At 44.6% G+C, this 14270-nt stretch overlaps 1 protein-coding gene across 3 annotated transcripts in view; it reads right to left on the bottom strand.

The window, feature by feature from the left end:
* The window catches only part of FOXN3 (forkhead box N3), a 617803-nt gene that overhangs the window by 315580 nt on the left and 287953 nt on the right, over positions 1-14270 (bottom strand). The window contains exon 1 of one of the 3 annotated variants that reach the window (XM_033953056.1): positions 5850-5964. The exons of the other annotated variants lie outside the window; for them this stretch is intronic. The gene's annotated coding sequence lies outside the window, so the exon portion shown is untranslated. Of the gene's footprint in view, positions 1-5849; positions 5965-14270 lie in introns of those variants that run through there. 3 annotated transcript variants of the gene reach the window in all.

Below are 14270 nucleotides of genomic sequence, written 5' to 3'. Positions count from 1 at the left end.
GGAGGGGGATCAGAAACAGGATTTGTTATAGTTCTGGGGTTTGGGGTGAAAGGGAAAGAAGAAGATCAGAAGAAGATTCTTTTGCAGTCCCAAGGGGAAAGGAGGGAGGGGAGATTGGAACAGGTCAGGATGGTACCTAGAAGTGTCATGGGTGCCGACTGACCAGTGCTGCCACCTGCAGGGCTATGCAGGCATAGTTAGGACAGTCTTTTGTGGAATCCTAGATATCTGCTTAGCCAGGCAGGCACACCTACGTTTTTGTGGCCTTCGGGCTTCCGGAATGTTGCTACCATTTGGGTTTCTGCCAGGTACTTGTGACCTTGGTTGGCTGCTGTGGAAACAGGATACCCGGTCAGGTGGACCATTGGTCCGACCCAGTAAGACTGTTCTTAAGTTCTCTCAGCCCTAGGGATTGGAATTTGACAGACCACTTGGACAAAGTGGTCTTCAGATTCACTGAGCTCTGGAACAACCTTACCTCCCCCCTCCGGATCCTGAGCTCCCTCCAACTCTTCTGCAAACATCTGAAAACCTGGCTTTTTTCAAAAATGTAACATTTACCCCTTCCTTGGCCTTCTAAGCCCCCCAAATATCCCTCTCACTATTCCCTTTAACCTCTTTGGAGTCTCCTTTCTCTCTCAACTCTTGTAAACCGTGCCGAGCTCTACGATTGTGGAGATGATGCAGTATATAAACCTAAGGTTTAGTTTAGTTTAGTTTAAGCTGTTTATAATCAGGGGAGGTTTTTGCCTGAACAACTTGAGCCACTTTTGTGGTGGTGGGAGGGTTAGTTTCTGAGGCTTTTTCCTCCCTTTGGGGTATATTTTTGGCTTGTGCTCTAGCTTTTCTTCTTTAGTGCACTGTCCATGTGAAAGTGTTATTTATTACTTATAATCAGGTTCTCAAAGCATTTTCCTGGTAGCCTCACAATCTATCTAATGTATGTACCTGGGGCAATGGGGGGATTAAGTGACTTGCCCAGGGTCACAAAGAGCAGTGCAGGGTTTGAACCCACAAACTCAGGGTTCTAAAGCTGTAGTTCTAACCACTAGGCCACACTCTCCTTCTAAAAATATTGAGCCCGTCATTTTGCTGATTTTTTGGCCACTGACTGAGCAAAGGCATTATTTTTATTTATTTAAAAAATTTCTTCCCCACTTATAAACTAAGCAGATAAGAACATAAAAATAGCCTTACTGGGTCAGACCAATGGTCCATCAAGCCCAGTAGCCCATTCTCATAGTGGCCAATCCAGGTCCTTAGTGCCAAGCCAAAACCCAAAAAGTAGCAACATTCCATTCAGAATCCCAAAGAGTAACAAAAGATTCCGGAACCCCAAAGAGTAGCAACATTCTATTCAGAATCCTAAAGAATAGCAAGATTCTGGAATCAAAGAGAGTAACAAAAGATTCCGGAACCCCAAGGAGTAGCAACAATCCATTCAGAATCCTATAAGAATAGCAAGATTCCAGAATCCCAAAGAGTAACAAAAGATTCCGGAACCCCAAAGAGTAGCAACATTCCATTCAGAATCCTAAATAATAGCAAGATTCCGGAATCCCAAAAGAGTAACAAAAGATTCCGGAACCACAAAGAGTAGCAACATTCCATTCAGAATCCTAAATAATAGCAAGATTCCAGAATCCCAAAGAGTAACAAAAGATTCCAGAACCCCAAAGAGTAGCAACATTCCATGCTACCGATCCAGGGCAAGCAGTGGCTTCCCCCATGTCTTTCTCAATAACAGACTATGGACTTTCCTCCAGGAACTTGTCCAAACCTTTCTTAAAACCAGCTACAGTATCTGCTCTTACCATATCTTCTGACAACGTGTTCCAGATAACAATATAACATAATAATAATTTTATTCTTATATACCGCCAAAGCCATGATAATTCGAGGCGGTACACAACTGAAATACATTCAAATATATTACTGGGAGAAGGGCTTGGGATGGGTTTGAATTTATGAGTGTGCTTTCGAAAATTAATCTGTAATGAAAATTTGTATATAGTTTCCAACTTTCATCAGTATTTGATATACCACAATAGAAAACCATCTATGCAGTTTACATATAAATGGTGAAGAGCAGGAGATAATTTTTCAATTGGACGGCAACGGTATAATTTTATAATTTGCGCCACTAAATGCACAAATGTGTTGATGAATAATAATGTATAACCAAGCTATTCCTATAATATTACACCTGCTAGTTGGCTGCCAAAACTTAAATACGTGGAGGGGCATAATCGAAAGGGACGTCTAAATTTGTTTGTGTTTAAGTCGCAGGTCGTCCAAACTAAAAAACAGCCTAGGACACATTTTCAAAAAATATGTCCAAAATTTTTTTGTTTCGAAAATTGTCTAATTATATGTCCTGCCGATCTGATCATCCAAGCCGCTAAATCGTCCATCTTTATACCACATTTTCATCCAAGTCCAAAACGCCTAGAACAAGCCCTATTGGACATGGGAGGGGTCTGCAAAGTGATGGACTGAACACCCAGACATGCCACCTAAATAGTGGGGTACCTTACAGGGCACTGCTGTGAACTTCACAAAAAGGGTGCCATGGCTTCTCCTCACTACAGCTCCCTTATAGGTCATGATGAGCCCCCCAAACCACCTCCAGAATCCCCTAGACCCACTTATCTACCACCCCAATAGCCCTTATGGCTGCAGGAGCCACTTATATGCCAGTAAAAAAGGGTTTTGGGGGTGTATAGGGGAGTGCACATGTTTAAGTATCAATGCAGTGATTACAGGGGCTTATGGGCATGGGTCCTCCTCTCCATGGGTCCCTAACCCACCCCCAAGATGGCTTAAGCCGCCTAAGTGCTGGATGACTAGGCTTTCCTATGCCAGGCGGCCAGGTGATGATGGTCTGGAGGCTGAATTTTAAAGGTGTGATTAATATTTTTATGGGGGTGGGGGGGTCGTGGATCACTGGGTAGTGTGTGGGGGTCTGTTTTATATGTTTGCAGTGCTTATCTGGTGACTTTAGGTGGGTTTTTGTGACTTAGACCATGTTTTACATGGTCTAAGTCACAACGTCCAAGTTCTGTCGATCGTGGGCTGTATAATACATACTGTACGACTAAATTTAAGCCGGGCCACATCCCGCCCAACTCCCACCCTCGACACTCCTCTCGAAATGCCCCGTTTAGCTTTGGTCGTTCAGTGGCACTATGAAGGCCTAGGTCATTTAGAAATACGTCCAAAACCCGTTTTTATTATTGGCACTTGGACATTTTTCGGAAATGTTCATCCAAGTGCCAACTTAGGCCGGTTTTTGGATGGTTTTCTCTTTCGATTATGAGCCCCATAGTTTATACAGGCAGTATACTACTACTATTAATTATTTCTATAGCGATACCAGACGCACGCAGCGCTTTACAGAGTCAAAGAGTAAGAAGACAGTCCCTGCTCGAAAGAGCTTACAATCTAAACAGACAAGGCAGATAAACAGGATGCCATGGATACAGTTAAGAGGAATGGTTAATCAGCTGGCTGGGTTGGAGGGCAGAGGGGAGTACAGGACAATCAAGCCATTGTGACATCACTGATGAGGTTGGCTCTTATTGGTGGAATGAGGCATTATGACATCACAATCTCAGTTCTGCTTCCCAAAGACTGAAACTCTTCACATACTACCGTGAATTATTTCTATAGTGCTACCAGACATATGTAGCGCTGTACAGAGTCACAAAGGAGACAGTCCCTGCTCCAAAGAGCTTACAATCTAAACTTCTCTCTTCATATAGTTCCAAACCTTTATTATCACCCAAAGTGATTTATCATACATTGAATGGTATTTTCCCCATCTGTCCTGGCAGGCCCACAGTCCATCTGTGGTGCCTGAGGCAATGGAGGGTTGGGTGACTTGCCCATGGTCACAGGGAACAGGCTGGGATTTAACTCACAACCTCAGGGTGCTGAGGCAGCAGCTCTAACCACTAGGCCATGCCTCCCCTCACATAGGGGCTAACAATCAAAGTGATTTAGCTGGCCACTCAACAGTTAAATTGCTGCTATCATTCAGTGACATTCGCGCCTACATTCGGTGTTCAGGGGGCAAAACCAGCACTTTGCTGCTTAAGTGCTGATATTCAACCCTTAAGCGTCCAGGTTTACTGCCTAAACGAGATCGCAAAAGTCTGCCCTATTTTTATGCAATAACCCAAGGCCACTTAAGTGCCGAATATCAACTTAAGCATCAATGTGCTAGACAGCTCCAAAAAGAGCTGGATAGTCAAAGCTGGAGCCTGCAGAGGTCCCAACTTTGAACACTGTTAGCAGTGAGTAAAACGCTCACTGCCCAAAGGCTGAATAGTCACCCCATAATTTTTAGCCACAAAGTGGCAAATGTGACAAAGGTTTGGCGTTCTGCAGCCCGTAAAATTCAATCAAACTAAAGGACGCAGGCAGTTGGCACCCGCTGCCATCAGCGGCGTAGCGAGGGTGAGCGGCGCCCCTCCCCCACCCTCTTCCCCACCCCCTGCCATGCGCACACCCCTTCCCCATACCTTTTTAACTTTGGAACGAGCAGCCACCAACTTACTGTCCGCGTCGTCTTCAGCGCTTTCTCTGGCGCCACTCCCTAGGCGCGGGCCCCAGACGTGATGTCAGAGAGAGCGCTGAAGCCGACACGGGCAGCAAGTTGGTGGCTGCTCATGCCGAAGTTAAAAAGGGAAGGGGGAAGGGAAGGGGCGCACACATGGCAGGGAGGGCTCCAAGGAAGATGGCGCCTGGGGCGGACGGTCCCTCTCGCTCCCCGTTACTCCACCACTGGCTGCCATCCATTCAGTTTTGGGGTTTTTTTTTGTTTTTTTTTTTAAATGTTGGCTTCAGGTGTACATTTAAGAGCATAAATTTCCCAGGGTCATTTTCAAAGCAGAAGTGCGCACACACTGCTTTGAAAATGCACCAAATCCTTCACATGTCTATAGTTTATACATGTGCAGTTACAAACAGGGCAGGATTAACTCTTTGTTGGGCCCTAAGCAAACAGGTATGCTGGGGCCCCTCTTTGCAATATAAATATATTTGAAAGCTCCCAGAAATGGAGCCTTGCATGATTCTGACTACAGAGGAAAACTGGCAGAGGGAAGAAGCAGCAGATAAGAGGCCTTGCTCTATGTCTCTCCCTGCTGACTAGAAAGCAGTACACAGGGAGTGAGGAAGAACAGACAGACCTCAGTGGTGAACAATGGCTCTGCGCTCTCCCGATTCTCTTCTCTGTTGCAGCAGCTAACATATCAGGGCAAAACTCTGTCTTGACTTATACATTTGAGAGGTCCCCTCCTAAATATTTGAGCTCTAGGCCCATGCCTAGTTTGCCTTTGCTTTAATCCTGCTCTGGTTACAAACTTATCCCTTAAGAACGCGTGTGCAAAATTTTCCTTTCAAACCTCCAGAGTTCATGTGACCTTAGTTTGCTTTTTCCCAGAGCTAGAAAATTAGGAGAAGATAAGCACAGACAGCAGCAAGGGTGCAAGGTCTGCCTCCTCTCCCTTTCATCTGGCAGAACAACCAGAATCCTGTGGACCATTTGTTCCTCCAATGGCATACAGGCAAGCCAATTGGGGATAAAGTGCATTTTTGCACCAAAATACAGCCCATTGGCCCCTCCCTAGCACTCTGCCATTGAGTGATTGTGTTTTCGCACATGGTCTCACTTTTCTGTCCTCATTTTCGGCCCCTACTGACTTGTGCAAATGAGGCCCCACAATGCATCTTTGCTGGTGGCCCTGCATCCTTCTCCACCCTCCCCAGAGGCTGACCACAGTTAACGACTTGTCCCCAAATCTTTGCCTTTGTTAAAAGGGCTGCGATACGATTATGCTTACCATAAAACCTTGCTTCCACTGGAATGGAATTACGATTTGTTATGACTTTCCTGTACTGCCTTTCCTGAGCCTGATGCTGTCCAGGAGATTCTAAGTCCACAAAGCTCATCTTCAGATGTGCATAAGCCAAAATGTCCAATGCGCTCCTAGCATCCAACACTAGCCATGCACAAGAGAACTATTTATTCTTCTAGGCAGCTCTAACATCAACCTATTACAAAAGTGAGGATGATACAGAGTTTACCTTCGTCTAATAATAATAATAATAATAATAACTTTATTCTTGTATACCGCATTACCGTGGAAGTTCTATGCGGTTAACAGAAGAAGAGACTGTACAATTACAGCGAAGATACAATTTAGTTAATGTTATATTAGTACTTTAGACAATGCAATTTTACAATCACGTTACATTTACATTTTAGATGGTACATTGACAAAGTTAGTTTTTTCAAGTAGGTAATATACTCAGGGGTAGTATAGTATAGTATAGTATAGTCTAGAGCAGTGAATCCAAAATAATTTTAAGCCCCATAGAGCCTCTGTGTGCATTGAAGGGACACGTCTTGTAGTTTTCCATAGAATGTGTTTTGGAGCAGTAAGAAACCCAGGCCCTGTTTGTTTTTCCTTCTCTGTAATAATGCAAGGACATCCATGTTTGAAAAGATGTGTGTTCTTATGCTATGTTTAATCCCTTCTCTGTAATAATGCAAGGACATCTATATTTGAAAAGATGTGTGTCCTTATGCTATGTTTAATCCAGATATTGTTTGCCTTCTCTTGCCAAATATTATAAGGCTATTCTATTATGTAGTTTTCCTTAAGTTGTGTTTGAAGTTGTAAATCCAGATTGTTTGCCTTCTCCTGCTGATATACTACAAGGCCATTGTATATTTGAGAGATGTGTTTTCTTCTGTAGTAAAGTGAATCTAATTGTTTTCTTAGCTGTATTTGTATGAAAATTTAGATAAAACTTTGTTAGCCAAAGCACCTTTAGACTTTGGCTTTAGATAAGTAAAGGATTTTGTTATTTCTTTTAAAGTTGCATGTGATCTGATATGGTTTGCATTTACGTCATATGCTGACGACCCTTACCCATGTAAGATGATATAAATTGAGGTACAAAATATTCAATAAAGTGGACATGTTTGAGAGACAATAGGTGTCTGTTTTCTCTTAGATATTGTCCCCAGATGCATCTGCTTGTCAAATGACAGAGTGTGTACAGCCATAATCGGGCCTTAACAGTGGGGGCTCCTCCGGGAGGGACGTTGATATCACCGGTATTTTGTGAGTATTTCTGAATTTTGAATTCTGTTCTTTAATACTCACGGGTATTAGGTGCCCTGTTCCCACCCTTTATTTGTTAAATATAGATTTTTGGGAAGTCTATAGCGGAGTTTATAACAATAAAGAAACTCCTATTGTTCTTTTGGGAAGAACTATATTACTTATAGAGCTGCCTGCGCACTCTGTCGTTTGTGGGGTTAACACTTTTTGTATGTGCTTTCTCTCTTCTATTGCTATTCTTTTCTATTGCTTAGAGATAAGATTTTATAGAGTATAAGACTATATTGTATATTACTGTTCTGTATCTCGCTTATAAGGTAAGATAAGCGGGATTCCTGCATTGCTATATTGTTTTTGTAATGGGTCAGAACGGTAGTAAGGTTCCCCCCCCCCCCTAAGAAAGCTGAGACCTGTAAGGCTTACGTTGCCCGTGTATGTGACACGGGATATTATCTTATTGATCCTTGGATAGATAATATGGCTGGTTGGACTGAAGGACTTCATAGTTCGAGTCCGTTTCCCCGAGATGGGGCAAATGATACGTTTCATATGGATATGATAAAGGGATTGTGTTTGGGGGATCATGAGGCATGGCCATATTATTTAGGGGATCCGCACTGGGACAAAGAATATATGAGAAGGGGAGGCATTAATTGGCTTACATATGCTCCTTATTGGTCAGCTACTGATAAAGATAAAACATCCAAGCTGTCCATTCTTTCCCCTGCTCAATTACATGCTGCAGAACAATCTATCTGTGCTGCTAGCCCTCCTCCTTATCATTTACAAATTCCTTCACCCAGTGCTCCTCTTAAACTTTATCCCTCTTTATCTAAGGATGATATTGACCTCCTTATCGGTAGTACTCTTATTTCTCCTCCTCCTCCACCTCCCGTCCTGTCCGGTGCAGTTGCATCAGGACAGATTGCTGACACTTTGCCACAAGACATTACATTTCCCACTGTATCCACGACCAGCCCCACTGTTCGGGGGCCGATAATCTCTTTTTCACCCCTCCACACTCGTAGCGGTACTCAAAGGGTTGCGGAAGTACAGGAGCTGATGCAAGAACAGATGCCCTTTCTCACAGTGGGGGATACTCTTTTGAAGAAACCCATTGAGTTAGAAGACATTAACAAGATCATTAAACACTGCCCCAAGCCTCTTGTCTCTGCTAGTGCGACTTTTCACTATTTAAAACGAGCATGCAAGGGTCGAAATTATACGCAGGAAGATATGCGCCTTATTATAGATGGCATTGTTGGACACAGTTCCCCTTGGGACTGGTCTAACGTCCCTAGTATTAGTGTTTTAGAGCCTGCTACTGTCACAGCTACTGCTTATAGACTGAATACTGAAGCAGGAAATGCTGTTATGTGGAATGAATTACAGGCAGAGCTTGATCGGTGTTTTAAGTCTCGATCTTCCCTTCCTATTGCAGTAGCCTGCAAACAGAAATCAGGTGAAACTGTTGTGGATTTCTGGAAGAGGTTTAATGAAACCTGGACCCAAGAGGCGGGTCTCAGTTCTCATGCTAATATGGATTCCCTACTTATTCAGACTTTCCTTTCTAACCTCCGTTCTCCCTTGCAAATTCTGGTCAAACAAATGATTTCAGAATGGCCCACTAGTTCTCGTGCTGAATTTCAAAATAAATTAATGGAAAAAGAGGCAGCAGGTTGTTTTGAGATCTCTAAACCTCGGGAAATCCTGCATCAGGGCCAGCTACCCACCTGGGGACCGCGCCTGACTGCTACTCGTGGAAGAAGGGGTCGCGGGTTTCGCAGGGGGAGGGCTCCAGTCTCCGGTCGAGGTGGTAATAATCCATCCAGAAGTACTGGATGTTTTAATTGTGGGGACCTTAGTCACTGGCTTAATCAATGCCCTCATCCCAGACCCCCCGCATTACCAGTTCAGCCCGCCCCACCGGTGGTGCCTACCCCTCCCTCTACTGTGAGACCATCTGCCACTTCTCCTCGTTTTCCTATCTCCTGGCACAGCCCCCCTACTCCCCAATGAAGGGGCCCGGAGGTTTACACCCCAGCATTCACTTTGGTCTCTGCCTTTGCTAAGGATTCTCCTATGATATCTCTTATTGTACAAGGGAGTCCAGTGCCTTTTCTTGTAGATTCGGGTGCCACTTGTAGCACCATCAGTGAGGATTACTATCGGGGCCCACGCATGAATGCTGAACCTTCTATGGGAATTAATGGGGTTTTGACTAAATCCTATCGTACCACACCCCTGTCTGTAGCTCATCCTGATACAGGCTTTACTCTTTTTCAGCACTCCTTTCTTATTATTCCCCATTGCCCTGTCAGCCTTCTTGGTCGAGATCTTTTTTTTCCTCTTCTCATTCAGCTCACTACAGATGATACAGGAGGTTTGCATGTCTTTTCCTCCGTTATTCCCATTCGCCCTCCGTCCACCCTTTACCTTTCTACTTGCCCTGACACACTTTTGCCCCTTCCCCCAGACTCTCCGGTCTGGGCTTCTACTGACACTGATGTAGGCTTTATTTCATGTACCCCCTATCGTGCTTCTCTGAAATCACTCATTCCTGTTTTCATTAAGCAGTACCCAATCTCCCAAGAAAAGGAGAAAGTCATGATTTCACTAATTGCTTCATTTCTTTCCTCTGGTATTATTAAAACCACCATCTCTTCCTACAATACGCCCATCAATCCTGTTGTCAAAGCTGATGGCACCCCCCGTTTTGTTCAAGACCTTAGGGCTGTTAATGCTCTGGTGATTCCCATTGCACCCATTGTCCCGGATGTCCCTTCTCTACTCTCCTCCATTCCACCTGCAGCTCATGTTTTTTCAGTCATTGATTTGAAGAATGCTTTTTTTTCTGTCCCTGTTGATGAGGACACTCAGCCCCTTTTTGCATTCACTTTTAAGCAACAGCAGTATACCTGGTGTAGAATGCCTCAAGGATATGTTGATTCCCCTGTGGTTTTCTCCATTGTCCTGCGGGCTACTTTACAGTCATGGACTGCCCCCCATGGTTCTATTCTCATTCAATATGTGGATGACCTTCTTTTGTGTTCCATAACTCAGGAGACCTGTCAAGCTGATAGTCTGCACCTTTTACAATGGTTGTCTCTGTGTGGTCACAAGGTGTCACGAAAGAAACTACAATGGTGTAAAACTGAAGTGGAATACCTGGGTTTTGTCCTGACTCATGGTCAGAGGAAAATTAGCACTTCTCGCATTGCTGCTGTTCTGAGTTTGCCTCGCCCAGCTACTCAAAAAGACATGCTTACTTTTCTTGGTATGATTGGTTACTGCCGCCAATGGATCCCTGATTGTTCCTTCTATGACCAGATTTTGAGACAGACCCTAGGTACTGAAATGACTGATCTTATCAGATGGACTAAAGAAATGTTGGACGCTTTTGGACATTTGAAATGTGCTTTGGTTTCTAGCCCCGGCTTGGGTCTTCCTGATTATGAACAAATGTTTCATCTCTTTGCTCGTGACAATTGTAAAACTATGGCGGGCGTCCTGGCTCAGGATCATGGCGGTAAGTTACGCCCTGTTGCTTTTTTTTCTAAAGTTACCCCTGTTCAAGTTCAAGGCATGCCTGCCTGTTTAAGGGCCCTAGCTGCATGTGCTATGGTGGTAGAGATGGCTACTCCTCTAACCCTTGGTCACCCCACTACCCTTCATACTTCTCACGATGTCCAAGCCCTCCTTCGCAATATTCATACCCAGCATATGTCAGCTCAGCGCCTTAGTGGTTATGAGGTCATCCTCCTTTCTAATCCCAATCTCACCATCAGATATTCTGCCCCGACATATGGCCCTGCTCTACTTTTAAATGGTCTTTTGGGTCTTAAGGGTGAACAGGATGCGCTTCCTCCTGATCATTCCTGTGTCTCCTTGATATATCAAGACACTTCCCCTCGCCCTGATTTGTCCTCTACTCCTCTCCCTGATGCTTCCTCCATTTTTGTTGATGGTTCTTGCTCACGTCCTAGTGACAACACCTTCCACACAGGATATGCTGTGGTTGAACTCCCTGATATCATCCATGAGGCCTTTTCCCTCCCCTATCCATCGGCACAGGCTGCTGAACTCATTGCTCTTACTCGCGCCTGTCACCTTTTTTCTGGTAAACGCGTTAATATTTATACTGACTCTAAATATGCCTTTGGTGTTGTACACGACCATGGTGTTATCTGGCAGCGTCGCGGCTTTGTGGCCGCTGATGGTAAGCCTATTTCTCATTCTTCCCTTGTTTCGGATCTTCTCTCTGCTTTACTCCTGCCTGCTGCAGTTGCTATTCTTCATTGTCGTGCACACACTGGCCTTCAGACTGAAGTTGCCAGAGGTAATGCTCTGGCTGACCGCATTGCTAAACAAGCTGCTTTGGACCCCCCTCCTTCCTCTGTTCTCTTTCCTCTTCTTTCTCCTCCTGCTTTTCCCCCTTCTTCTCTTTTTTCCCAGCTTCAATCCTTTGTTACCCCCTCTGAACTTGATGCCTGGCAAATTGCTGGTGCCCAAAGCCGCCCTTCGGACGGACTTTGGTGCAAAGAGGGGAAACCCTGTATACCAGCCGCTAGTTCTCCCTTATTCATTGCTCAATATCATGGCATTGGTCATCGTAGTGCTCGCTCGACACTCCAGCTCCTTGCCAGTGATTTTTTCATTCTTGATCTTCGCTCCCTGATACAGACATATATAGCTCGATGTCTAACTTGTCTCCGTGCTAATCCCAACATACCCCATAAAGCACCACACCAGCATCTTACTTACCCCACTTCTCCTTTTTCACACTTACAGATTGATTTTACTCATATACCTCATGCCACTGGGACCCGCCAGGATTATGCTCTTGTTATTGTTGACATGTTTTCCCGATGGCCTGAAGTCTTTCCCACTACAAATGAAACTGCTCAGACTGTAGTGAACATTTTACTTCGTGAAATCATCCCTAGGTGGGGATGTCCCACACACATCAATTCAGATAATGGTCCTGCTTTCACTGCCAGAGTATGCAAAGCTTTAGCTACCGCACTCCGTATTGAGTGGAAATTTCATCTTCCATATCACCCACAGAGTTCTGGTATTGTCGAACGCATGAATAGGACTATTAAAGACAAAATCAGGAAAGCCACAGCTGGCACGTTTGTGAATTGGAAAAAATTCCTCCCTATTGTTTTAGCTGAAATCAGGATGCAGCCTCACTGCACCACTGGCTACTCTCCCTTTGAGATTCTCATGGGACGACCTTTCCCCGCCCCATGGGTAGACAGACCCTCCATAGTTGAGAGTAGTGATCTTCCTTTGATACAAGAAGAATATGTTCGGAAGCTCATTGAAACATTAGGGCATGTTGAAAGAACTGTGTCTTGCACTTCTCCTTTCTCTCCACAGACTCCTACCCATTCCTTCCAGCCTGGTGATGAAGTCATCATCCAGAAGCTTTTCAAGGATCGGAAGCAGACGGATTTCCCCTTTGGCCCTCCCACTACTGTGATCGCTGTGACCAGGACCGCTGTACTCACTGAGGAGTCTCCTGTTTGGATCCACGCAAGTCGCTTGAAGAGGGTTAACCTAAAACCCCAGAAGCAAGCCGTCTCTGCGCAGATTTCACCCCCTTCAGAGGAACAACATGATGATCTCATCACAGCATTCCACCAACTTTATCTTTCTCCTCCTGGCAGCGCTGCTGCTAGTTTTCTTTCCTGTATGGATCATTTCTAACTGTGTCTACAGGGATGATGTGTCCTGGGTTCACGACACTTTCTGCCCATACCCATCTGTAAATGACACTCCAACAATGTACTCATCTGCAAACAGCACCCCCGGCGCCTCTTTGCGACTGAGACGTCAAGCTGGACTACTCCCTCGCAAAGGCTGTCCTTCAATTGGAATTCAGAAAGATAGACAGTATACTACCTTTTGGTATAATTCCAGTAGTGTGCAAGTTGCCACCTTCTCCTTTGAGTATTGTGACATTATGGACTGCTCATCAATTGATATCCCAAGGCTATGCCATTGGTCCTCAGAGATTCCTAAAACTAAAGATATATATATATGTGTTACTGATTTACGTTGGGGGGATAAGTGTGCATCCTGGGGAGCAGTAGGGTGGAATACTGGCACTGACTGGGCTTATAGACCAGAAAGTGCTCTAAAAAAAGTGGATCAAAATGGTAAATCTCTGCTTACTCGTATGACCCTTCGTAAGACTGGAAACTGTTATAGGAGAAGGGCTCCTGAACAAATTATTAAGCTTTCTCTTACTATTGACAACCCTAGACCTACTGATGAAGGTATGTACGTTATGGGCATATGGTTTAAGGGTGGGTCTAGCTATCCGACCCATCAGTTTTTCTTACGGGATCTATCTACCTCCACTCATCCTCTCCCGCCATTTTGTGGGGGCCCCAAAAATACTAACCCACTGGCCCCTACATTCAATAAACTTACTGACATGATGGCTATTGCCAATCCCACCTTTGAAGATACTATGGCTGTTGAGGTAGGGTTTTCAGAACGTAACCTTTGGTTAGAATGGATGAAATTCACTGCTGATCAACATAATAAGAGTAATTGTTACATATGTGCTCAAGCTAGACCCCATCTAGGAACCGTACCTCTGGACCTCCCTCCTGGTATCCAACCATGCTTTTTTGGGTTATTTACCAATATCTCCTCTAATTTTACCGATCCCCTTTGTGCGCTATGGCGTTCTAAATACCCTTTGTTGCCAGGACAGAAAACGCTTGACATAGCCGTTACTATCTATAAGGGTAACTACACATGTCATGTTTCTAATTTGACACAGGGTAGTTTTGTGGGCAACTTTCCCCCAGGTTATTGTTCTGTCTTGGATTATAGGTATGCCCCATTGTTACAGCATCAGATTTTCACCCTAGGTGATATTTACTGGCTCTGTGGAGACTTTAGGCTCCGTGTTAAGCTACCCAGCCAGTGGATAGGCCAGTGTGCTTTAGCTAAGGTTATTATGCCTCTGCATATCCTTTCTGAAGGGCACTCTTCCTCTTATTCACTTTCTTCCTCTCCTCTGTCTCGACATAGACGTGATCTCCTTGGTAGTTTTGATCCGCATGTATATATAGATGCTATAGGGGTCCCAAGAGGGGTCCCAGATGA

This window comes from Geotrypetes seraphini, chromosome 7 (genome assembly GCF_902459505.1).
Source record: "Geotrypetes seraphini chromosome 7, aGeoSer1.1, whole genome shotgun sequence".
Taxonomy (NCBI): Eukaryota; Metazoa; Chordata; class Amphibia; order Gymnophiona; family Dermophiidae; genus Geotrypetes; species Geotrypetes seraphini.
Note: the sequence above shows the minus strand (reverse complement) of the source record. Positions and strands in the feature narration are given on the sequence as shown.